At 43.9% G+C, this 24,590-nt stretch overlaps 1 long non-coding RNA gene across 1 annotated transcript in view; it reads right to left on the bottom strand.

Annotated features, from left to right (window-relative positions):
* Positions 1 to 20,079, bottom strand: part of LOC103101662 (uncharacterized) — a 106,490-nt gene extending 86,411 nt beyond the window's left edge. The window contains exon 1 of the long non-coding RNA XR_008914435.1: positions 19,870 to 20,079. This is a non-coding gene — a long non-coding RNA (uncharacterized LOC103101662). The remainder of the gene's footprint in view (positions 1 to 19,869) is intronic.
* Positions 20,080 to 24,590: the final 4,511 nt, after the last annotated feature.

The following is a 24,590-nucleotide window of genomic DNA, read 5'->3' as shown; positions in this document are numbered from 1 at the left end:
GTACACAGAGACTGATACACTGTGGCACAATCAAATGTAATGGACTTCTCCATTAGTGGCAGTGTAATGTCCCTGAACAATCTGCAGGGATCTAGGAGAAAAAACACTATTTATAAGCAGAGGACAAACTGAGGGAGTAGAAACACCGAGGAAAAGCAACTGCCTGACTACAGTGGCTGAGGGGACATGACAGAGGAGAGACTCTAAACGAACACTCTAATGCAAATATTAACAACATGGCAATGGGTTCGAATCAAGAACACATGTGATACCCAGTGGAATCACGCGTCAGCTACAGGGGGTGGGAGGGAGGAAAAGAAAATGATCTTTGTCTTTAATGAATAATGCATGGAAATGATCAAATAAAATACTATAAAATTAAAAAAATTAAAATAAAAACACTTTTCTAAAGAAGAAAAAAAACAACCAGAAGTTCTAGCTATAGAGATTAAAATATTTCCCCCAGATATAAGAAATGATAAGCAAGATGATTTCAGAAAAAGCAGGAAAGATCTGCATGAACTGATGGAGAATGAAATTAGCAGAACAAGGAAAATGTTGTACACAGTAAAAGCAATATTATAAGACTGAAAACTTGGCTACTCAGCAATGCAATGATCTGGGACAATCCTGAAAGACTTATGGCAGGGAATGTTATCTACCTCCAGAGAAAGAACTGTTGGAATCAGATGGATGCAGATCAAAGTATACTGTCTTTCACGCCACTGTATTTATGGTCTAATTTGGGGGTTTTGGTTTTAGTTTTGATTTTGTATGAGTGTGCTCTTACAATAATGATTGATATGGAAATGTGTTTTACATGGTAATAAAATTTTTTTTTTAATCCTAAAAAAAAAAATGAGGTAGTGACTAGAACCCAGAAAGCACTTTCAATTTACAAAATGCTTTTCACAGAACTATGAAAACAGTGTTATCCCCATTGTACAGAAAGTTATCATCTAGATTTGGAGAAGTCACATGATTTGCCCATGCTCATCTCCCCTGACTAACGATGGTTGGGACTCCCATTTGGACCCCAATCTTTTTATTCTCATTTAGCACTTGGTCCATTCTCACTTACTTTCTATCTTAGCATCAATATTAAGTATCAGGTCCAAGGTAGAAGAGCAGTAAGAGCTAGGCAATTGGGATTAAATGACTTGCCTAGGGTCACCCAGCTAGCAAGTGTCTGAGGTCAGATTGGAACCCAGGCCCTCCCATCTACAGGCCTGGCTCTCTATCCACTGAGCCATCTCACTGCCCCTAACACACTACTTACTTCTTGACTGTGCGTACAAATGTGATTTCACAAGTAGCTCCAGTGCACAGGCAAACATGATTTGTCTTCTGCTTTGGAGATAAAGTCCCAAATTTGAAAGCACATATCATACATCCCAAGAGAGCAAAGATAATGGCAGAAGAATGGAAGGGATTGGTACAAATGGAATAGCTGACTCCTGTCCCCCAAGTTTTGGGACAGTTTTAAGCTAGTAAAGCTTCAGCAACAACTAAGGTGCCCTAAGACTCTGGGGAGCCCCTGGTTTTTTCATGTGTTTGTCTCTAGTTAAAGAAGACCCTCTTGCATTGATCCTCTTGACCAGGATTCACAGCCACAGCCCTGGGCTAAGGTTATTTCCGTTCAGGTTTGGAAAATGACCTTGAAAGCATCTGTTGACAGCAAACAGCAGTTCTGTCCTCTCTGTCCTCTGCCCCTGACCAGCAGCTGAAACTGGCTCCTCTAGATCTTTATCTACAAGGTAAACATCCAACCTCCAGAACCAGATTTCCATCATGAAAACATTTGAAGGGGTCTATTTTAGTGACAGAGGACAGGGTTGGGCCCAAGGAGGAAATAGAGATAGGCTGCAATTCAATGTAAGGCAATTTTGCCAAAGTTTAGCCCCTTTACTTCTTTTTAACCCCTTACCTCCTATCTGAGAATGAATACGGAGTATTAGCTCCAAGCAACAGGAGCCGTAAGAGTTAAGCCATGGGGGTTGAGTGACTTGGCTAGGTTTACCCAGCCAGGAAGTATCTGAGGTCACATTTGAACCCGGCACCTCCCATCTCTAGACCTGGCTCCACCCTATCCACTGAGCCACCTGGCTGCCCCTACGAGTAGTATTTTTTAAACCCTTCCCTTCCTTCTTAGAATCAAAACTGTGTATTGATTCCAAGGCAGAAGAGCAGTAAGAGCTAGCCAATGGGGGTTGAGAGACTTGCCCAGAGCCACCCAGCTAGGAAGTATCTAAGGGCACACTTGAACTCAGGACCTCCCATCTCTAGGCCTGGCTCTGCCCTATGCACTGAGCCTCCTGGCTTCCCTGGCCCCTTTACTTCTGACCTTTGATTGGGCTGGCTTTGCTGATAGCCCAATGCTGATAAGGATCAGGACCCACAGAACTTGTCCTTTTCTGTATCCAGAATTCAAAGGCAATGATTATACAATCCAACCCTTGCTGAGCTCCTACGGCATTCTGGGAGGATTACAAATACAGCAGCTGGGCATGCCGCCATGTCACACAGTGGGGCGTCTGGTAAAAGTAGACATGGGTTCAAGATACTCCGGAGTTTCCAATATACTAGAAACCATAGCTCATGCACACCCACAAGTGTGTTGCGCTCTTGCAGGCTAGTTAGCCAAAGCGCACAGATAAAAGCCAAACTAGTGAATGAAAAACCAGAGTAAGAAAAAGAGCAATAAAGCATTTGCTACAGTATGAAACAAGTTGTAGGCACTGAACTCAATGAGAAGGAAGGAAGGATTTCCTGGGGGTTCTAGAGGATCTAGCCACCAAGATCTAGATTGAGTGACAAACGGGCATTTCCTCAATCTCCCGAGGTATAACACTGGAGAGGGTCTGGAAGTAATGAGTAGTAATACAGAGACTTAAATATACATCGTAAAAGCCAACGGTGTAAGGGACAAGGGCTGACTGAATGGATCATTCATCTTTCCTCCCACCCCACTCTAAAAGAAGTAATGTAACAAGATGTTAGGTTAGGCCCTGATACTAATGAACCAAAAAGGCATAGAACTAGGAGGCAGCTAAGTAGCTCAGTGAATCATCAAGCCTAAATATAGGAGATCCTGGGTTCCAATCTGACTTCAGACACTTCCTAGCTGCATGACCCTGGGCAAGTCCCCTTCCTTCCCCCCCCCCCAGCTCAGCCCTTACTGCTCTTCTGCATGAGAACCAATACATAGTATTGATTCTAAGATGGAAGGGAATAAAAGCATAAAACTGAGTGGGATCAATTTGGGAAGGAGTAGAGTGCTTCTAGCCACTAGCTGAAACCAAGTGATGCTCCAAAAGAAGTGAGTTGACGTTGACTAATGAAGTCGGTGACAAACAATGCACCTCCTCTTTGGGCCTTTGGACATGGTGCCACCAGGCAGGGGTTTGGTTAACTGTCTTGTTCCAGAGGGGCACTGGAGTTTCTGGAGCCCACCCTTGTTCTGGGGGGCACCAGCTCTTCAGAGTTGAGGTGGAATGAAAGTATTTGAGTTTGGGGTCCCATTTGCCAGGGCTCTACTTAGTATTCTCCCTACACTGACTTTCCCAAAGCCAAGCTCTCCAGCCCTGATTCCAGGGGGAAGATCTCTACCATCCATGGCTACCTGTGTTAGGGTGCCACAGTGTCTGTAGTGCTGGTGGAAAAGGACCTGGGGGGGAGGGAGATGGAAGGGAATGGTGGAACAGAGGCAGTGGAACTAGGGGAAGGCGACAGTCCCTGAGCACATTCTTTTTAATTTTTTAGAAATTTTTATTGAGTCAATTTAGAACATTATTCCTTGGTTACGAGAATCATATTCTTTCCCTCCCTTCCCTCCCCCCACCCCTTCCCGTAGCTGACACACAATTCCACTGGTTTTTATAAGTGTCCTTGATCAGAACCTATTTACATGTTGTTGGTGTTTGCATTAGGATGATCATTTAGAGTCTACATCCCCTGTCATATCCCCATTGAACCATGTGACCAAGCAGTTGGTTTTCTTCTGTGTTTTTACTCCCACAGTTTTACCTCTGAATGTAGATAGCATCTCTCTCATAAATCCCTCTGAGTTGTTCAGGATTACTGCATTGCCACTAATGGAGAAGTCCATTACATTTGATTGTGCCACAGTGTATCCCTCTGTGTACAATGTTCTCCTGGTTCTGCTCCTCTCACTCTGCATCACTTCCTGGAGGTTGTTCCAGTCCCCATGGAATTCCTCCAGTTTATTATTCTTTGAGCACAATAGTATTCCATCACCAACACATACCACAATTTGTTCAGCCATTCCCCAATTGAAGGGCAGCCCCTCATTTGCCAATTTTTTGCCACCACAAAGAGCACAGGCATGAATATTCTTGTACAAGTCTTTTCCCTTATTATTTCTTTGGGGTACAAACCAGCAGTGCTATGGCTGGATCAAAGGGCAGACAGTCTTTTAGTGCCCTTTGGGCATAGTTCCAAATTGTCCTCCAGAATGGCTGAATTAATGCACAACTCCACCAGCAATGCATTAATTAACTTTGCCACATCCCCTCCAGCATTCATTACTTTCTGTTGCTGTCCTGTTAGCCAATCTGCTAGGTGTGAGGTGATACCTCAGAGTTGTTTTGATTTGCATCTGTTTTGATTTCTTGATCTGAAAATTGCCTATGCATGTCCCTTGCCCATTTATCAATTGGTGAATGGCTTGATTTTTTGTACAATTGATTTAGCTCTTTATAAGTTTGAGTAATTAGACCTTTGTCAGAGGTTTATGTTATGAAGATTTTTTCCCAATTTGTTGCTTCCCTTCTAATTTTGGTTGCATTGGCTTTGTTTGTACAAAAAAAATTTTAATTTAATGTAATCAAAATTATTTATTTTACATTTTGTGATTTTTTTCTAACTCTTGATTGGCCTGAGCACATTCTTAGGATGTTCTAGTGATGAGAAAGCGGTTATGACCAACATTGGTACTTTATCATCTCATCTGGTGTATTGCTGTGCCAGAGTCTAGAAAAGAGGGGTTGGGGGCTTTGATGTACATACAGATCTGGTAGGAATTGGCTGCTGGAGATTGATGTATGCATGTGACAGAGACTGTGAAGGTGCTGTTGAGGGTCAAATTGATACTGGCCAGATGTTCCTTCCCCTGACACTGCTCCCGCTTGTGGATCATGAATGCTAGCAATGAGCTGATCTGCTTTTTGACTTTTCCCACAGAGACAAACATCTCCATCATCCAGGGACTTGAGGGTGGCAAGTATGTTGGTACTTTGAGCAGTTGGGGCAGGAATATTAAATTGCACCTTGGCTCTTCCTTCCTGAGCCAAACAAAACAAGTCAATTCATGTATGTTTCAGCAGCTATTGGGTCCCTGAGACTTCTCTTCTCCAGGCAAAGCACCCAAATTCCTCTATCTGATCATATCTCTTGGGCTGTGGATGCTCTCTAGCTTCTTCGAGTTCTTCCTAAACTGTCGGCTCCCACATGTGAAAACCCTTAAGAAGTGCACATTTTAGAGAATAACTATAGTACATATGGGGCAGTTAGATGGCATGGTGGAGGGAGTGCCAGGCCTGGAAGCAAGAAGACTCATCTTCCTGATTTCAAATCTAGCCTCAAGACGCTGACCAACTGTGTGACTCTGAGTAAGTCCCTGTTCTCCTCAGATTCCTCATCCATAAAATGATCTGGGAAAAGGAAATGGTGAAGCATTCCTGTATCTTTGTCAAGAAAATCCCAAATAGGATCCTAAACAGAGAATCTACCATGGCTGAAATGATCCAACAACAACAGCAGCAAAATGGAAGCCAATGGCTCCATTAGGACATCCATCTAATTAGGGTCTAGGGAATAGGAAAATCCGTGTACCTCTTGCTGTCTGAACAATGAAATCCATGGAAAATTAAAGATTAAATGAATGAAAAGAAATCAAGGAAGGAAGGAAAAATAGTAGTGGTTTGTAGATGGACAATTTGGTGGGTACACCAATTACTAGCTGTATTACCATTGCCAAATCACTTCATAGTAATCAGTCCTAATGAATTTTTCTCTGAAATACGGACTTAGTAATAGTATCTTCCTCCCAGGTTTCTTATGAGGATCAAAAGATATAACATACACCATTTTATTTTTCTACCTCTTCATCACCACCATCATTATCTTGCACCAACAATTAAAATGATAAATCAGGTATGATTGGAGTAGAATTCAAAATTTTTTAAAAAATGAAAGGTTAAAGAGAATTTTTAATGCAACTGATGGGGAAAATAAAAGAAAAAAAGAAAAAAGAGATCAAGGTGTAGGCAGACAGCACTGGCCCAGTGTCACACAGCTAGGAAGTATCTGTGGCCAGATTTGAACTCAGAAAGATGAATCTTCCTGATTACAAGCCCAGTGCTCTATCTACTTTGCTACCTAGCTGCTCAAAAACAAAAATGAACTTAATGAAAATATTTACTTTTTAATTAAAAAAGCAAAAGTAGACCCAATTAAAAGAGACAAGCTGGGAAAGTACATTTTGCTAAAAGATGGTTTAGACAACAAAGTCATATCAATACTAAACATGTGTGTACCAAATGGCATAGCATCCAATTTCTTAAAGAAAAACACAAATGAATCACAGGAGGAAATAGACAATAAAACAATGATAATGTGGGGTCTCGATTTACCCTTCTCAGAACTAGATAAGCCTAAACATAAAATCAATAAGAAAGTTAGGAAATGAATAGAGTTTTAGAAAAGTTAGATATGACAGCTCTTTGGAGAAAACTGAATGAGAATAGAATGCACCTTTTTCTCAGGTGTACACAACACCTTCACAAAAACTGACCAGGTAATCAGGTATCAGCCCTCACAAGCAAATGCAGAAAAGCAGAAATATTAAATGTACTCATCAGACCATAAAACAATAAAAATGACATTCAAAAAGGTTTAGGAAGCACAGCTGAAAATTAATTGGAAACTAAATAATGTAATCCTAAAGAATGAGTGGGTCAAAGAAAAAAATTATGGAAACAATCATTAACTTTATTAAAGATAACGATGACAACGAGATAACATAGCAAAATTTGTGAGGTGCAGCCAAACCAGTATTTAGGGCAAAATTTATATCTCTAAATTCTTACATTAATAAAAAAAGAAAAAGAATAGATCAATGAATTTGATATGTACCTTAAAATACATAGAAAAGAACAAATTAACAATCAAAATCAAAATCTTGAAAATCAAAGAAAAGATGAATAAAAGTGGAAGTAAAAATTAAACTATTAAAAACTAGGAAATGGTTGTATAAAACAATGAAATGTAATGGATAAACCATTGGTTAACTAGATTTTTAAAAAGAAAGAAAAACAACCCATGAAGATGAAACTAAAGCAATTTTAGAAGCTGTTTTGCCCTATTATGTGCCAATAAATATGACTGGAGGAATATTTACAAAAATATAACTTGCCCAGCCTGGCAGATGAGAACACAGAATACTTAAAATAATCCTATCTTAGAAAAAAGAAATTGAACAAACCATAACTGAGCTTCCTTAGAAAATAACTCCAGGACCACCGAGATTTACAAGTGCATTCTACCAAATACTGAATGGACCATTAATTATACTACATACACTATTGTAAAAAATAGCTACAGCCAAAAGAGTCCAACCAAATTCTTTCTATGATATAAATATGGTTTTGATGCTCAAACCAGGGAAAGAAATCTATAGTTCAATTCCCCTAATGAATACTGCTGCAAAAGTGACAAGCAAAGTACCAGAAAGGAGACGACAGTGACAGACATTAGGACCAGGAGATTTAGACCAGAAATGCAGGGCTTGTTCAATAGTAGGAAGACAATAAGCATAACATATCAAGAAGAAAACCGACAAAAATCAAGATCATTTCAATAGATGCAGAAAAGGGTTTAAAAAATCCTTACTTTCTGTCTTAGTAACAACTCTAAGAAGGAAGAGCAAGGGCTAGGCAAGCAGGGTTAAGTGGCCCAAGATCACACAACTGGCAAATGTCTGAGGCCGGATTTGAACCCAGGTTGTCCTGTGGCCTGGCTCTCTATCCACTTAGCCACCTCACTGGCCTCAGAAAAAGCTTTTGACAAATTTTCCACCCATTCCTATTAAAAAACACTAGAACACATAGAAATAAATTAAACATTTCTTAAAATGATAAGTAGTATTCATCTAAAGCTTTCAGCAAGCATTACCTGCAATGGGGGTAAGCTAGAAGCCTTTCCAATAAGATCAGTTTGAAGCAAAAATGTGCTTGATTACCAACATTTATCCAATGCTATCAGAGATGCCAGCTATAGCAATAAGGAAGAAAGAAAGGGAGGGAGGGAGGGAGGGAGGGAGGGAGGGAGGGAGGGAGGGAGGAAGGAAGGAAGGAAGGAAGGAAGGAAGGAAGGAAGGAAGGAAGGAAGGAAGGAAGGAAGGAAGGAAGGGAGGGAGGGAGGGAGGGAGGGAGGAAGGAAGGAAGGAAGGAAGGAAGGAAGGAAGGGAGGGAGGGAGGGAGGGAGGGAGGAAGAAAGGAAGGAGGAAGGGAGGGAGGAAAGAAGGGAGGAAGGAAGGAAGGAGGGAGGGAGGGTAGGATGGAGGGAGGAAGGAAGAAAGGAAGGAGGAAGGGAGGGAAGAAAGAAGGGAGGAAGAGAGGAAGGAGGAAGGGAGGGAGGAAGGAAGGAAGGAAGGAAGGAAGGAAGGAAGGAAGGAAGGAAGGAAGGAAGGAAGGAAGGGAGGAAGGGAGGAGGGAGGGAGGGAGGGAGGGAGGGAGGAAAGAAGGGAGGGAGGAAGGAAGGGAGGAAGGAAGGAGGGAGGGTAGGATGGAGGGAGGAAGGAAGAAAGGAAGGAGGAAGGGAGGGAGGAAAGAAGGGAGGGAGGAAGGAAGGGAGGGAGGAAGGAAGGAAGGGAGGGAGGGAGGGAGGGAGGGAGGAAGGAAGGAAGGAAGGAAAGACGGAGAGCGGAATGAGGGAAGGGAGGGAAGGGAGGGGGTGGGGGAAGGGAAGGAAGGAAGCAAGCAAGGAAGGAAGGAAAGGAAAGGAATAAGAGGCAACAAGAAAACAAAACAATCAGTCTTTGTAGACAACATGGCATACTGAAGAGAGCCTCAGAGAAACAACTAAAAAACTGGTCGAAAACATAAACAACTTTAGCAAAGTTGCAGGATATAAAATAAACCCGTATCTATCATCATCATTTTTATAGACAACCAACAAAATCCAGCAGGAAGAAACAGACTTTCTATGTAAATAACTGCAGACAATGTAAAATTCTTGGGAGTCTCACTGCTGAGACAAACCCAGGAACTGAACACAATTCCAAAACACTTTTCACACAGATAAAGACAATTGCTTGTGGGTAGGCCAAGGCAATATAAGCTGTCAACTGACCAAAAACTGGGGCCAACTAGGTGATCAGTAAAGTGAGGTTGAAGAATTGCAGTTTGGGACAATGGGCTGCCTTACTCAGAATGGGACGCCCAGTGAAGCTGGGAAGAAGGGGGATTTTTACGGGGTATAGTTATGAGAAAGAGAAAGGAGGGTGTATAGTCTGGTTATATTGAGAAGCTAAACTACAGGAAGGGAGGACTGCAAAAGTGTCCTTGAGATTGTCTAGGAACAGGGGTGTTTAGAAACTGCTGGAGTATGCTGGGGTCTTCTTGGGGGCAGATAGAAACCGCCGGTGAGTGCAAAGTTTCTCAGGGGTTGACATTGGGAGGGAGGCATGTAGAAACTGCTAGTAAGAGATTCCCAGGGGTTGATAAATCCAAATGGCAACACTTCCTAAATTAATTTAGTCATCCAGTGTCGTACCAAACTACCAAAGAATTACTTTCTAGAGCTACAAAAATATTAACAAATGCCACCAAAAGATCAAGAAATCACAGGAATCAAAGGGAAAAAGTGAATGGAGGTGGCCTAGCATAACCAGATGTCAAAGCACACTAGGAGAAGAAAATCATCAAAACAATCTGTTATTGGTTAAGAAAGGGAACAGTGGGTCAGTGGGATGGCTTAAGTGCACAATGCATAGCAGTAAGTGAGCACAGTGATGTGGTGTTTGATAAACCCAAAGAGCCCAGCTTTGGGGGCAAGAATTCACTGTTTGACAAACACTGCTGACAAAAGTCTAAAAGAATTTGGCAGAAACTAGATATAGACCAACATCTCACACCATCTACCAAGTTCAGATCACAATGGGCACGTGAGTTAGATATAAAGGGTGATATCACAAGCAAATTAGGAGAACATGGGGGGAACCTCCCTGTTGGATCTAGTGATAAAGGAAGAGTTCATGATCGAACACTAGATCAAGAGGATCCCAGGAAGTAAAATGGATAATTTTGATGACATTAAAAGTTTTTCATTAACAGACCAATTCAGCCAAAATTGGAAGGGGAGAGAAATTTATGACAAGTTTCTCTGATGATAAAGGCTTCATTTCTCAAGTATAAAAGGAATTGAGTCAAATTTATAAAAATAGAAGCCATTATTATATCAACTCAATTGATAAATGGTCAAAGGATGCAAATAGGCAGTTTTTAGAAGAAATTGAAGTGATCAATATTCATATTAAAAAGGGCAGCTGGGTGACTAGAGCATTGGGCCTAGTCAGAAAGACCTGAGTTCCAATTTGACCTCAGACATTCGCTGCGTAACCTTGAGCAAATCACTTAGCCCTGTTTGCCTCTGCTTCCTCATTTCTAAGAAGACTTGGCAATGAACCACTCCTGCATCTTTGCCAAGAAAATCCTATTCTCTTACAACAATGACCAATATAGAAGTGTGTTTTGCATGATAATACATGTATAACTCTGATCAAATTGCTTAGCATCTCCAAGAGGAAAGGAAAGAAGGGAGGGAAACAATTTAGATCTTATAATTTCTGAAACTGTATGTTGAAAACTCTTATTACATGGAATTAGAAAATAAAATATCTTAAAAAAAGAAAACTCCAAATTGCATCACAAAGAGTCAGATGTGACCAAAATGAAGAACAAAAACTATATTTAAAATGCTCTAAATCACTAATAAAGAGTTAAACTAATTCTGAGGTATCACCTTACATCTATCAAATTAGCTAACATGGCAGAAAGAAAAATGCCAAAGGCTGGAGGGGATGTGGAAAAATGGGTTCTGCCATTCTGGAGAACAATGTGGAACTCTGCCCAAAGGGCTAGAAAACTGTTTGTATGCTTTGGTCCACGACTAGGTCTGCATGCCAAAGAAATCCAATAAAAAGGGAGAGGACGCACGCGTATGGAAGTATTTCTTTAGAGCTGCTCAAGTCGAGGCAATGCCCTGAATTGGGGAATGGTCAGACACGTTGGGGCACATGACTGTGATCGAATACTACTGTGCTACACAGAGGGATGGGTTAAGAGAAACCTGGGACCCTGTATGAACTGATACAAAGTCAAGTGAGCAGAACCAGAAGCTCCACTAGCAGCAGCTGCAGCAGCAACAGCAGCGTGATCATGATAGCGACTGTGAAAGGCTTACCGACTGGGAATCCAGCGATCGATCCAGCCCGGTGACAAAGGCCCGTAATGAGAAATGCTGTCCACCTCCAGAGAGAGGGAGCTGAACTAAGTGCACGCCGAAGCCCTCAGCTTCAGCTTCTATGGAGGGGGATTTTAAAGAACTTTCTTTTCTTGTTTGTTCTTCTTAGAGCATGGCTAATATGGAGATATGCTGTGCATCACTTCACACATATTACTGCTATCATGTTGCTGGCCTTGTTAAAGGGTGGGGGCGGGTGAAAGGGAGGGAAAGGGTTTGGAACTAAAAGTTGAAAACTTAATGTTTCGGAGCAGTTTGGGGGCTCCATGGAAGGGTGTCAGGCCTAGAGTCAGAGAACCTGAGTTCAAATCTGGCCTCAGACACTTCTTAGCTATGTGACCCTGGGCAAGTCACGCATCCCTCTTTGCCAACGCCTCAGTCCTCTGCCTTGGAACCAATACCCGTATCAGTTATACAGGAATCCAATGGCAAAGTTGAAACAATTTGAACTCCCTTGGAAAAAGAGACTATCAATGTTATTAGAAGTAATAAATGAGGATTAAACTGTAACATAGCACAGTTGCAGGATTTTGACTTTGAAAACAGAAGGTAAGAGTTTCAAAAATTCATGTTTAAGAAAACCCAGTCTCGGGGGCAAGCAACCTCAGCAAGACAGTATATGACAAACCCAAAGATCCCAGCTTTTGGGACAAAAATCCACTATTTCATAAAAACTGCTGGGAAAATTGGAGGACAGTGTGGGAAAGATTAGGCTTAGATCAACACCTCACACCCTACACCAAGATAAATTCAAAATGGGTGAATGACTTGAACATAAAGAAGGAAACTATAAGAAAATTAGGCGAACACAGAATAGTATACATGTCAGACCTTTGGGAAGGGAAATACTTCAAAACCAAGCAAGAATTAGAAAGAGTTACAAAATGCAAAATAAATAACCTGGATTACATCAAATTAAAAAGTTTTTGTACAAACAAAACCAATGTAACCAAAATCAGAAGGGAAGCAACAAATTGGGAAACAATCTTCATAAAAACCTCTGACAAAGGTTTAATTACTCAAATTTACAAAGAACTAAATCAGTTGAACAAAAAACCAAGCCATTCTCCAATTGATAAATGGGCAAGGGACATGAATAGGCAGTTCTCAGCCAAAGAAATCAAAACTATTAAGAAGCACATGAAAAAGTGCTCTACATCTCTTATAATCAGAGAGATGCAAATCAAAACAACTCTGAGGTATCACCTCACACCTAGCAGATTGGCTAACATGACAGCTATGGAAAGTAATGAATGCTGGAGGGGATGTGGCAAAGTAGGGACACTAATTCATTGCTGGTGGAGTTGTGAATTGATCCAGCCATTCTGGAGGGCAATTTGGAACTATGTCCAAAGGGCGATAAAAGACTGTCTGCCCTTTGATCCAGCCATAGCACTGCTGGGTTTGTACCCCAAAGAGATAATAAGGAAAAAGACTTGTACAAGAATATTCATAGCTGCACTCTTTGTGGTGGCCAAAAATTGGAAAACGAGGGGATGCCCTTCAATTGGGGAATGGCTGAACAAATTGTGGTATATGTTCGTGATGGAATACTATTGTGCTCAAAGGAATAATAAAGTGGAGGAATTCCATGGAGACTGGAACAACCTCCAGGAAGTGATGCAGAGCGAAAGGAGCAGAACCAGGAAAACATTGTACACAGAGACTGATACATTGTGGTACAATCGAAGGTGATGGACTTCTCCACTAGGGACAATGCAATGTCCCTGAACAATCTGCAGGGATCTAAAAAACGCTATCCACAAGCAGAGGATAAACTGTGGGAGTAAAAACACCAAGGAAAAGCAACTGCTTGACTACAGAGGTTGAGGGGATATGATTGAGGAGAGAGGCTAAATGAACACTCTAATGCAAATTCCAACAACAGGGAAATGGGTTTGAGTCAAGAACACATGCGATACCCAGTGGAATCACGCGTGGGCTATGGGAGAGGGAAAGGTGGTGGGAGGGGGGAGGGGAGGAAAAGAAAATGATCTTTGTTTCCAGTGAATAATGTTTGGAAATGACCAAATAAAATTTAAAAAAAATCACTCTAGACAATAAAAAAAAAGAAAACCCAGTCTCTCTCATACTTACTACCTCTATAGCTTTGGGCAAGTCATGTCAACATTATTGGGCCTCAGTTAGTTCATAGGTAAAAGTAGGGGCTGCACTAGATGGTTTCTGGAATCCCTTGTGGTTGCAAACGTGTGCTCCTCCAAAGAGCTTTTAGTCAAATAAACTGCAGCTAGAACCAGAAGAGAAGCCATTACTGGGGGGGGGTGTCTTTGAAGCAAACAGCTGTGCGAAAAGTGTTCTCCAATTTCTCTAAGGAGCAGATAGTGGAAGAAGATCCACTCCCTGTAAATAAAGTCACTGGCTAGGAAAAGCCTGGGAGGAAAACAAGGGATCGGAATTAGTGATCTCTGGTCTTTACCTCTCCTGTCCCTCTCCTCCAATCAGAATCCTGGGGAATTAACGAGGAAGAGAACTTGAGAAAAACTAACGAGCAGGTCACCATGTTTTACATCCTCTGCAGAGTCCCAGAAAATGGTCCCCCACCTCTGCAAAGAAGGGGGAGAGCTGGTTGTAGGGAAAAGAGGAAAGAAATGCCAATGCTCAACAACACTGTGAAAAAATCAGAGGCACATTACGGAAGAGGGGAGCAAGGCCAGCATTTCCACCAGCTGCTCTGATCCGTTTCCACTCAGGAATATCATCCCTGTTCTCCATCAGACTGTAAGCAGGGTCCCCCTTTTTCTTATTTGTATCCCCAGAGCCTAGCACACAGTCAGTGCTTGCTAAATATGACTGCCTGGTTGATTGTTGACGATTGTCCCAGTGGCAGGAAGAGGGCAGATTTTGGAGAAGGGAAGTGGCGTTCCAAATTTTAAGCTGGCTGCTAGACTCAGCATGGCTTGTCACAATCAGCAAGTGATTCACCTGGGGGAGAGATGCCCAGGTCCTGAGTGAGGCAGCAGCTAGACCACTGGATGGAAACGTCAACACTGAGCCCAAAGTCACACTCCACACCAGTTTGACTTTCTTTCATAAGAATTCATTTCCTTCTCAAAGTAGGGACAGCCTCAAGGGCACAGCTAGAGCGCCTGTATCTTGGCAAAGTGTCCAAAGATGACCAGGAACCTTTCCTTTGTTTTGAATCCTTACCTTGATGGAATGCTATTGCGCTATAAGAAATGATGGATCCACGGACTTCTATATGAACTGGGCAGACCTCCATGAACTGATGCAGGGTGAAACGAGCAGAACCGAGAGAACATTGCACACAGTAACGGAGCCGTTGGGGGACAACCAAGGCTCTGATCCAGGACGATCCTGAGGGACTGTGAGAAAGAACGCTCTCCAGCTCTAGAGAAAGAACTGGGGGAGTAGTAGCACAGATGAAAACAGACGGGCATAGGATTTGGGGTTGGGGCTTTAACAGATGACTCTATTGCCAAAATGAATAATATGGAAATAGATAGCAAGCGATCACACCTGTATAACCCAGTGGAATTGCTCATCTACTCTGGGAAGGGTGAGGGAAGTAGGGAGGGAAGAGAACATCAAGCATGTAACCATGGGAAAAATCTTTTTTAAAAAGCAAAACCCAACCTTCCATCCTAGAATCAATACTATGTATTGGTTCCAAGGAGGCAATGGGGGTCAAGTGACTTGCCCAGGGTCACATAGCTGGGAAGTGGCTGAGGTCACATTTGAACCCAGGACCTCCCGTCTCTAGGCCTGGCTCTCAATCCACTGGGCATGCCTGAATTGTCTAAGGCCGTGGCAATAAAGCACAACTATGGGAGGCATTACCAACCAAACTGCCAAATTTTCCCCAGCCAAAACGGTGATGGATGACCGTAGCTGCCATGCAAACCCTGGCTGGACTGAGTTGGAGGAGGCTGATGGCTACCAGGTTACTCACCAGGCAAGGAATATTTCTGGCCACAGCAATTACTAAAGAGCAAGAGAACATCTAAAATAAGTCTTGCAGTGTATTTAACAAAATTATTCTTAAAAGCAGTTCTGGGGGGCAACTAGGTAGTCCAGTGGATTGAGCCGAGGCCTTCCACTCCTCTGCCTTGGAACCAATGCACAGTACCGATTCCAAGAGGGAGGGAAGGGTTTAAAACAAAAGGGGTGGTAGAGCGGTTTGAAAGGTGACGTTTACTTTTCTTTTTAATGCTTACTTTCTGTCTTGATAACAACTCTAACAGAGAGGCAAGGGCTAGACAACAGGAGTTAAGTGACTTGCCCAGAGTCACACAGCTAAGGGTGCCTGAGGACCGATTTGAACTTCCTGCCTCAATGGAATCACCTAGCTGTTCCCAAGAACACTGAACCTTGGGGGCAGCTAGGTGGCTCAGTGGACTGAGAGTCAGGCCCAGAGAGGGGAGGCCCTGCTCAGCCACTTCCCAGCTGGGTGACCCTGGGCAAGTTACTTGACCCCCATTGCCGAGCCCTTACCACTCTTCTGCCTTGGGGTTGATTTGAAGGCAGAAGGTAAAAAGAAGGTAAAAAAGGATACTAACCCTTGTCCCAAAGTAGACAAAGTGGCCATTCGTTTGAAAGCTTTTATCTTTACTTTACTAACAAATTTCCACATAAGCTTTCCAAAATGCTATGATTTGCTTTGTTTCCCTTCCTTCTTCCTTTCCCCCTCCCGGAGTTGACAAGCAATTTGCTCTGGTTGTTCACGTGCTGTCACACAATCATTTGGAGTGCCAGAATCCTCTGGGCTCCCTGTCTGGTTATTCAGCTGGGCCATAAGCTGGAACTGAGGCCCAGCTCTGCTTCTGCCTGCTTGCCTACTTGCTCCTTGCTCAACCCAGTCTCCTCACCCTGGCTGGCCATGCTTAGACCCACGCTCACTCCTCAGTCCTCCCAGGATCTGTGGCCCCAAACTGAGGGATGAGCAATAGGCTACATACTGATCAAGGAACAAGTCCAGAAGTAAGCTTTTCAGCCAGCTCACAGAGACCTTCAGATGAGTGGATGTTCCCCTAATTGAGAAATGAGGTCTAGCTCAAACCCAGAGCCACCTGATATAAAGTAGAGGCCTTTCCTGCAGTAGAGATGTAGATAATATAGAGCGAGATACAGATATATCAGGGTCACTAGGTGGAGTACCAGGCCTAGAGTCAGGAAGACCTGAGTTCAAATTCAGCCTCAGGCACTGACTAGCTGTGTGACCCTGGGCAAGTCACTTCATTTTTGCCTGCTTCAGTTTCCTCCTCTGTAAAATGAGCTGGAGAAGGAAATGGCCAACCACTCCAGTATCTCTGCCAAAAAAACCCTAGATCGGGTTACCAGGAGACAGAAACAACTGAAACAACTGAACAGCAACAAAAATTAATCTCACTGCCTCCAGATTCATCTTGAGAAGCAGCATGATACATTGGAAAGAATACTGGATCTTCTAGATATATAGAAAGAGTCAGGCGTGACTGAAACCATTGATTTTTGTTCAGTTGTTTCAGTCGTGTCTGACTCTTGGCAACCCGATTTAGGGTTTTCTTGGCAGAGATGCTGCAGTGGTTGGCCATTTCCTTCTCCAGCTCATTTTACAGAGGAAGAACTGAGGTAAATGGGGTGAGATGACTTGCCCAGGGTCACACAGCTAGGCATTGTCTGAGGCAGAACCCAAACTCAGGTCTTCCTGGCTCCAGGCCTGAAGCTCTATCCACTGTGCTACCAAGCTGCCCCTTGAGATACAGATAAGACAAGTAAAAGAAATTGGAAGAAAAAGCCCAAGCAAAGAGAAAACCAAGTTTTCGCTTTCTGCAGAGGGAAGGCCCCTGGAGATTCAACTCCAACAATGAAGCAAAGTTGCAAGATCTAGAAGGAAGTCACAGGAGTCATCCACATTTCTGTGTAGTACCAGCAGGAAGAGCTAGAAGAAGGAAGGCAGGCCTTTTAAAACAACAACAGAACACATCAACTACCTGGGCATCCCCCGGCCAAGCCACAGAAAACTTCTGTGAACACAGTTACCAAACGCTCTTTACACACACTCAAAAAATTCAGGCAATCCGGAAAACAGCATTTGTCCAGGCGTAGACCAAGCCAAGCTCATACAAATGACCATACGGCCATACTTGTTTACTCAATCACTAATACAGCCACCAAAATACCAAAGGACTGTTTTACAGAGCTAGAAAAGAACACCACTGCAGATTCATCTGCAGGAACTAAAGATCAAGAACCTCAAGGGAGCGGAACGAGTGTGAAGAACTGCACAGAAAGGGAACCCAATCATACCGGACTCTAATGACATACACCACTAAGCTGTAATCGCCAGTTGGGAGCTGGCCATGACAAAAGAGTTAGTTAGGGTGATCAGGGACGCAGATCAGCTACACAAAATACAGAGACAAAGGAGGCAGGAAGCTAATGCTTGATAAGCACAGAGGTCCCAGCCATTGGGGTAAGGCACACTGAGTGGAAAACTAGACAGCAGTCTGGCGGAAACTGGATATAGACCAGCTTCTCCCACTGTATACCAAGATCCCATCCAATGACCTAGACATAAAAGGTGACATTCGAGGAGCAAGGAAGAAAGAAATTACCGGTCAAACTTACACACAGGCTCAGAGTTCAGTGCCAAATAAGGTAAAATCACACATGTGGATACAGAAAATGCAAAATGTTTGGTTTTTTTGACACAAAGAAAAGCGACGCAACTCAAATGCAAAGACAAGCAGGTAAATGAGAGGGAGGGCAAAGGCCAAGCTTTGCAGCAAGTTTCTCCATTAAAGGTGTCATTTCTGCAACTATGGGGAATTGATTGAAATGTATAAGACTAAGAATGATTCCCCCATAGATAAATGGTCAGAGATATGAAGAGGGAGTTTCCACAGGAAAAAATCCAAGCTACCTATGATTGATCACCAGCTAGATAGGTAGGTGTGTGTGTGTCTAAATGCCATATAAAAGTGGTCTCAATTACTAGGAATTAGAGAAATGCAAATTAAAGTAACTCTAAAGTTCTATCTCCAAGCCATGAGATGGGCAAAGTGGATTTAAAAAAAGAGAAGTGACAAATGCAGGAAGCGCTGTGGGAAAATAGCAACACGCTGGTAGTCGGATGGTGTGTTGATCCATCCATTTGGGCAAGCAGTTTGGAACTAACCACTTTACTCCCAGAGAAATCAAAGGAAGAGATCAAGGAGTACAAATGGTGGTAGCTGCTCTTTTGGTAATGGCAAGGAACTGGGCGTTGAGAAGGGTGGCCATCAATTTGGGTATGGTTAGACCAGAACATGAATGCCATGGGATATTGTGCTGTAAGAAATTATGAAAGGGGAGACAGTTAGATGGACATTTCCTAGCAGTGTGACCCTGGGCAAGTCACTGAATTCCACTGCCTTACCCTTACAGTTCTTCTGCCTTGGAACTAATACTTAGTGTTGATTCTAAGATGGAAGGGAAGGGGAGAAAGAGCCAGCCAGCCAGGGAGGAATAATGGAAGGGAAATTTTCAGTGAAACCTGGGGAGCCTGAAGCAGAGGAAAGCTGAGGCCGGTTTTTCCAAATATTGTGCAGACCAATGCTTGAAAGACTTGGGGAGCTGATCTATGGGCCTCAATAAAATCAATCCAGGGGATTCGTGATGAAACAAGCCAGCCACTTCCCTGACAGACAGATGAAGCATTCTGCCTGACGATGGGGCTGGGCTGGGCTGGGCTGAGCTGGGTTGGGCTGGGCTGGGCTGGGCTGGGCTGGGCTGGGGGCAATAATACATCGCCAATGACCAATTTGCTGGGCCTGACTATCCATATCTCTTTCTCTCACTGCCTTAGAATTGAGCCTAACGAGCAGGCACAGGAAAGCCGAGGGCTAGGCAGGGGTCAGCCAGCCAGGAAGGAAGGGGCTTAGGCCGGATCCAAGCCTAGGACCTCCCATCTCCAGGCCTAGCTCTCAGTCCACTGAGCCACCTAGCTGCCCCTTCTCTCCAGATCTCGGCAAAGGCTTTTTTTGGATGAGGGTGGGGGTGGGGGGCGGAGGATGGGTGCGAGGGGGAGAAGACAGCTTTTAGTCAAGTGTAAAAAGGCCGATCGAAATTTGAAAATGATATACAAACGAGATGTATTCAGGAGAAGTTGGCGGAGGGCAGGAAGAAAAGAGGGGGCTTAGGGGAGGAAAGGGAGGGGTTAGAGGAGGAGGAGAGGGTAGGGGACTAGGAGGAAGAAGAGGGGTACTGAGGAGGGCCGGGAGAGGGAGGGACAGGAGAGGGACAGAAAAGGAGGAAGAGGAGGAAGGCCGTTAAGGCGGGTTCGCAGATCCACCCAACCCCCACCCCGTCTGCCCCCTCACTCACTTGCTTCGAGGCCACAGAGCCCGGGACTTCCAGTGTGTTGGGCCCCCTCTCTGAGGCTCCGGGGTTCCTCCCCGCCTCCGCAGCCATCCTCCTAGTCTCTCTCCCCTAGGCCTGCCCTCACCTGGGGGCCGGAGAAGGATGAGTGCCGGATACTGGCGACGTCTCCTAGGCAACCGCAGCCGCAGCCTGCCTCGTACCAGCCCCCCACCCCCGCTGTGGCCCCGCCCCCGGGTGCCTCCCTTCGCCCGTCAGAAGGAACAGTGGGTCAGTTGGGCGGCCTTCCCAGAGCATCACGGGAAATGTAGTCCTCGCCCCTTCAACCCCGCCCCCATCCACAGTGATAGAGATGGCAATGGAGATAGAGGAAATACCGAGATCTCTATCTGCATCCCGGGGACCACTTTCCGCATTTTCCTTTGGCTTCTTCCCCTCACGTTACAACTGGGGGCCGGGCCTCCTAGATAGTTTTTTTAATGCCTACCACGGAGTCTGCGGGGGGGGGGGGGGGCTGCACCTGAAGGGTCACATAGCCCAGACCGATCTGAGGCAGTGAGGGAACCCAGATCTTGCTGACTCCGAGGCTGGCTTTCTCTCCACAGCCAGGCTGCCTCCCACAACTCTAGGCCAATGCCTCCCAAATCGACCGGGGAGCCCCAACCCTGGCCCAAAGCTCCCCCTGCCCCTGGGCGTCATTTGGCTCCGTCCTACAGACATCTCAGGTGTTTTCTCTGAGAAAGCCTTGTGTGTGCGCTGGCCGGCTTTCTGGCGGCCATCATTCTTGTTCGCATCCCAAGCAGGAGTTTGAGGGCGGGGCTGAGCATCTCTAGGGGGCTGCTGAAGCTCTTTGGGGAAAGCTAGAGCAGACTAGGCATCGAGCTCTTACCGAGGCAGGGGAGACTTTTCTCCTTTGGAGGGGAAGCTGGGAAGATCACCCACACCAAACCCGGCCTTTGGCCCCTGGGATAAAAGCCGAGATTAAAGGCAACGAAGGTGAGGAGGTAGGGCTGTGGTTGCAGAACTGCCTCCTCGGTGTGTGCCCTTTCTCTCCAATTTCCTGTGTCCATTAGCCATGCCGCCATTTTCCCAGTCCCTCAGATTCTGTTACTCGGTTACCCCGCCCCAAGTCAATCACCAAACTCTGTTCATTGTACCTCCTTTTCCTCTCACACTCAATTTCCTTGCGGGTCCCCACTGTCCCCACCCAACCAGGCTCAAGCTCTCAGAGCTTCTCTTCTTTGATATTGTAATGCTGTCCTTGTGGTTATCCGATCAGGTGTCCAACTCTTCCTGACTCCATCCTGGAGTGATTTGCCATTTCCTTCTCGGGCTCATTTTACAGAGGAGGAACCTGAGGCAAACAGGGCTAAGTGACTTGCCCAGAGTCACATAGCAAGTAAGTGTCTGAGACTGCATTTGAACTCAGGGAGATGAGTCTTCCTCTTCCAAACCCAGGGTGCTCTGTTACTGTAATAACTTCGGGCCTCACCTACTTAGTAGCTTTGTGATCCTGGGAAAGTCACTTAACTCTGCTTCAGTTGCTCATCTGTAAAATGAGCAGGAGAAACAGCACCCCGCCCCAGCATCTGTGCTACAAAAACCCCCAAATAGGGTTATGAAGAGTCAGACACAACTGAACAACAAAATGCAATCTCATGTCTACAGCTTCAGCTTCAGCCTCAGAAGCAGCATGGTACATTGGAAAGACTTCAGACAACCTGAGTTCAAACCTCACCTCTGCCAGGTTATGCCTATAGGACTTTAGGTAAGTCACTTAACTTGTCCAGGCCTCGGTTTCCTCATTTGTAAAATGAGAGAATTGGGTTAGATGGCCTCTAAAACTCCTTATAGCTCAACATTTCTGATTTTCCCTCAACCCCATGTATTTCAGCTATCTTAATCTCAATGGACATCTCTGGGGATGTGACTCTCTCATTTAAAAGTCATCAGTGGTAGATGGAGGCTTAGAGACAGCATCAGTTCAGACCTCCATAAACCCTTCCTCACTTACCAAAAACACATTGCTTCAAGAGGACTGAAAACCAAATCTAACAACAAGACAGAACTAGGGAACCCTCCTCCTGGACCCAACTTAAAAGGTACACCCCCCAAAAGCCTGAACTCTAGAACACATGGGTTTAAGGGGAAGGAAGAAGGAAGGTCCCAGGACCCCTCCCCCACCTACAGTGCTGAGCCTCCAGTGGTGGCTGGAAACTCTGGGTGGGCAAGGGCACTAGTCTGGAGGGAGTACCTTGCCAACAAAGCCTGTGCCAGGCTCAGGGAGTAGAACACAGGTGGAGAAGCACAGAGTAGGCAGCCTTGTTGCAGCCAAGATGCTCCATTTTGCACCCCACCCCCAGGTTTGGCCTCAGGGCACAGCCAGCTTTGCAGATCAACTCCACCCTGGCTCAATCTCATTAATAGGGCAGATAAGAAGCCTTCAGTGGGCAGAGAAGCTCAAACTCTAACATCCCTTCCCCACAGACTGATCTAAGAGCCTTGCTGACTAAGCTCCAAGGGCAAAAGCTGCAACAAGCTACAGGCAAAAACCTTGACAACAGGGTGGGAAGACCAGTTCCTTTTCAACTTCTGCTGTCAGCTGGGGAATATCTGACTAACCTGATCAAACAGTAGAACAGAGAAGAAGCCCCTTCAGGGCAGAACAGCCCAAACTCACAGATTCAGCAGAAAATGAGAGGAGTAAGACTACAAACAACTTCAGGGGGAAAGAAGGGGGGAAATATGAGTAAAAAACAGAAAAAGAAAAAAGAAATTACAATCAACAACTTTTATCCAGGTAAAAAACAGAGGAGGATCAAGGAACACAAAGCAAAAACACAGAAACTCCGGCGAATTGGACACAGGCTTTGGAAGGACTCAAAATAAAATTTAAAAAATAATTAAGAAAGGTTGAAGACAACTGAGAAAGGAAATTAAAAAGCAAAATAAAACATCTGGAAACAGAAAATAGTATCTTGAAAGCCAAAATTAATCAGCTTGAAAATGAGGCAAAGGAGATGAAAGATGACATCCAAAGAAAATCAGACCAGAAGGAGAAGGATGACCAAAAAGCCAGGGATTAAAATCAGTCTTTAAAAACTAGAATCCAACAACTAGAAGCAAAAGACTTCACAAGGCAGCAGGAAACTATAAAACAAAACCAAAAGAATGAAAACATCAAGGAAAATATGAAACACCTCACTCACTCACAAAACAGAAGATCTAGAAAACAGGTCCAGGAGAGACAACTTAAAAATCACTAATCTACCAGAAGACCATGACAAAAGAAAATCTTGGACATCATACTACAGGAAATTATACAAGAAAACTGCCCCAACATTCTAGAGCAAGAGGGAAATGTGGAGATTGAAAGAATCCACAGATCACCTCCTGTACTTAATCCACAAATGACAACACCAAGGAATATTATAGCCAAATTCAAGAACTACGAGACCAAGGAAAAAATATTACAAGCTGCTAAGAAGAAGTCATTCAGATACCATGGTACCATAGTTAGGATAACGCAAGATCTGGCTGCATCTACACTGAAGGACTGAAAGGCATGGAATATGACATTCTGGAAAGAAAGGGAATTAGGTCTACAACCAAGAATCAACTACTCAGCAAAACTGACTATATTCTTACAGGATAAAGTATGGTCATTCAATAAAATAGAAGAATTCCAAGCATTTGTAAAGAAAAGACCAGACCTGAAAAGAAAATTTGATGCCCAAACACAGAACTCAAGAGAATCACCAAAGGGTAATTAAGAAGGGGGGGAACAAACAAAAAAATAAACCCCAGGCATTTAGCACAGTGCTGGGAGTATGTTGTTTTTCTTGTTCAGTCATTTCAGTCTTGTCTGACTCTTCATAACCACATTTGTGGTTTTCTTGGCAAAGAAACTGGAGTGGTTTACCATTTCCTTCTCCAGCTCATTTATAGATGAGGACATTGAGGCAAACAGGATTAAGTGACTAAGTGATTTGTCCAGGGTCCCACAGCTAGTAAGTGTCAAGATTTGAACTCGGGAAGATGAGTCTTCCTGACTTCAGTCCCAGCACGCTATCCACTATGTCACCTGGCTATACCTGGACATATATAGTAAGCGATTCATAAATTCTTCTTATCTTTTCAGAAGTGGAGACCTAAGGATATGGTATATTACATATAATACTAATAATATAATTATAGCTAACAATAAATAGCATTTATATAGATCTTCATGGTTAACAAATGTTGCCTCATTTTATCCTCATAACAACTCTGTCACATAGGTGCTATTATTATACCCCTTTTACAGATAAAGAAACTGAGCCTGAGAGCTTAAGTGACTTGCCCAAGGTCACACAGCTTTGGAAGTGCTAAATTCTCTGTCAGTTTTGCTGAATTTTTTTTTCTTTCTGTTTTCTTTTTTGTTTTAAAGTATATCTCTCTGGGTAGGGGAAGGGAAAAGATATCTTTGGAAATTAAGTTAATGTTAAAACAAAATATATTAAGAAACTTTTAAAAAAGAAACATTTATATGCCCAAAGGGCTTTAAAAGACTCCCTGCCCTTTGATCCAGCCATACCACTGCTGGTTTTATACCCCAAAGAGATAATAAGGAAAAAGTCATGTACAAAAAAATATTTATAGCTGTGCTCTTTGTGGTGGCAAAAAATTGGAAAATGAGGGGATGCCCTTCGATTGGGGAATGGCTGAATAAATTGTGGTATATGTTG

This window comes from Monodelphis domestica, chromosome X, assembly GCF_027887165.1.
Source record: "Monodelphis domestica isolate mMonDom1 chromosome X, mMonDom1.pri, whole genome shotgun sequence".
NCBI lineage: Eukaryota > Metazoa > Chordata > Mammalia > Didelphimorphia > Didelphidae > Monodelphis > Monodelphis domestica.
This window is presented reverse-complemented; position numbering and strand designations above follow the sequence as displayed.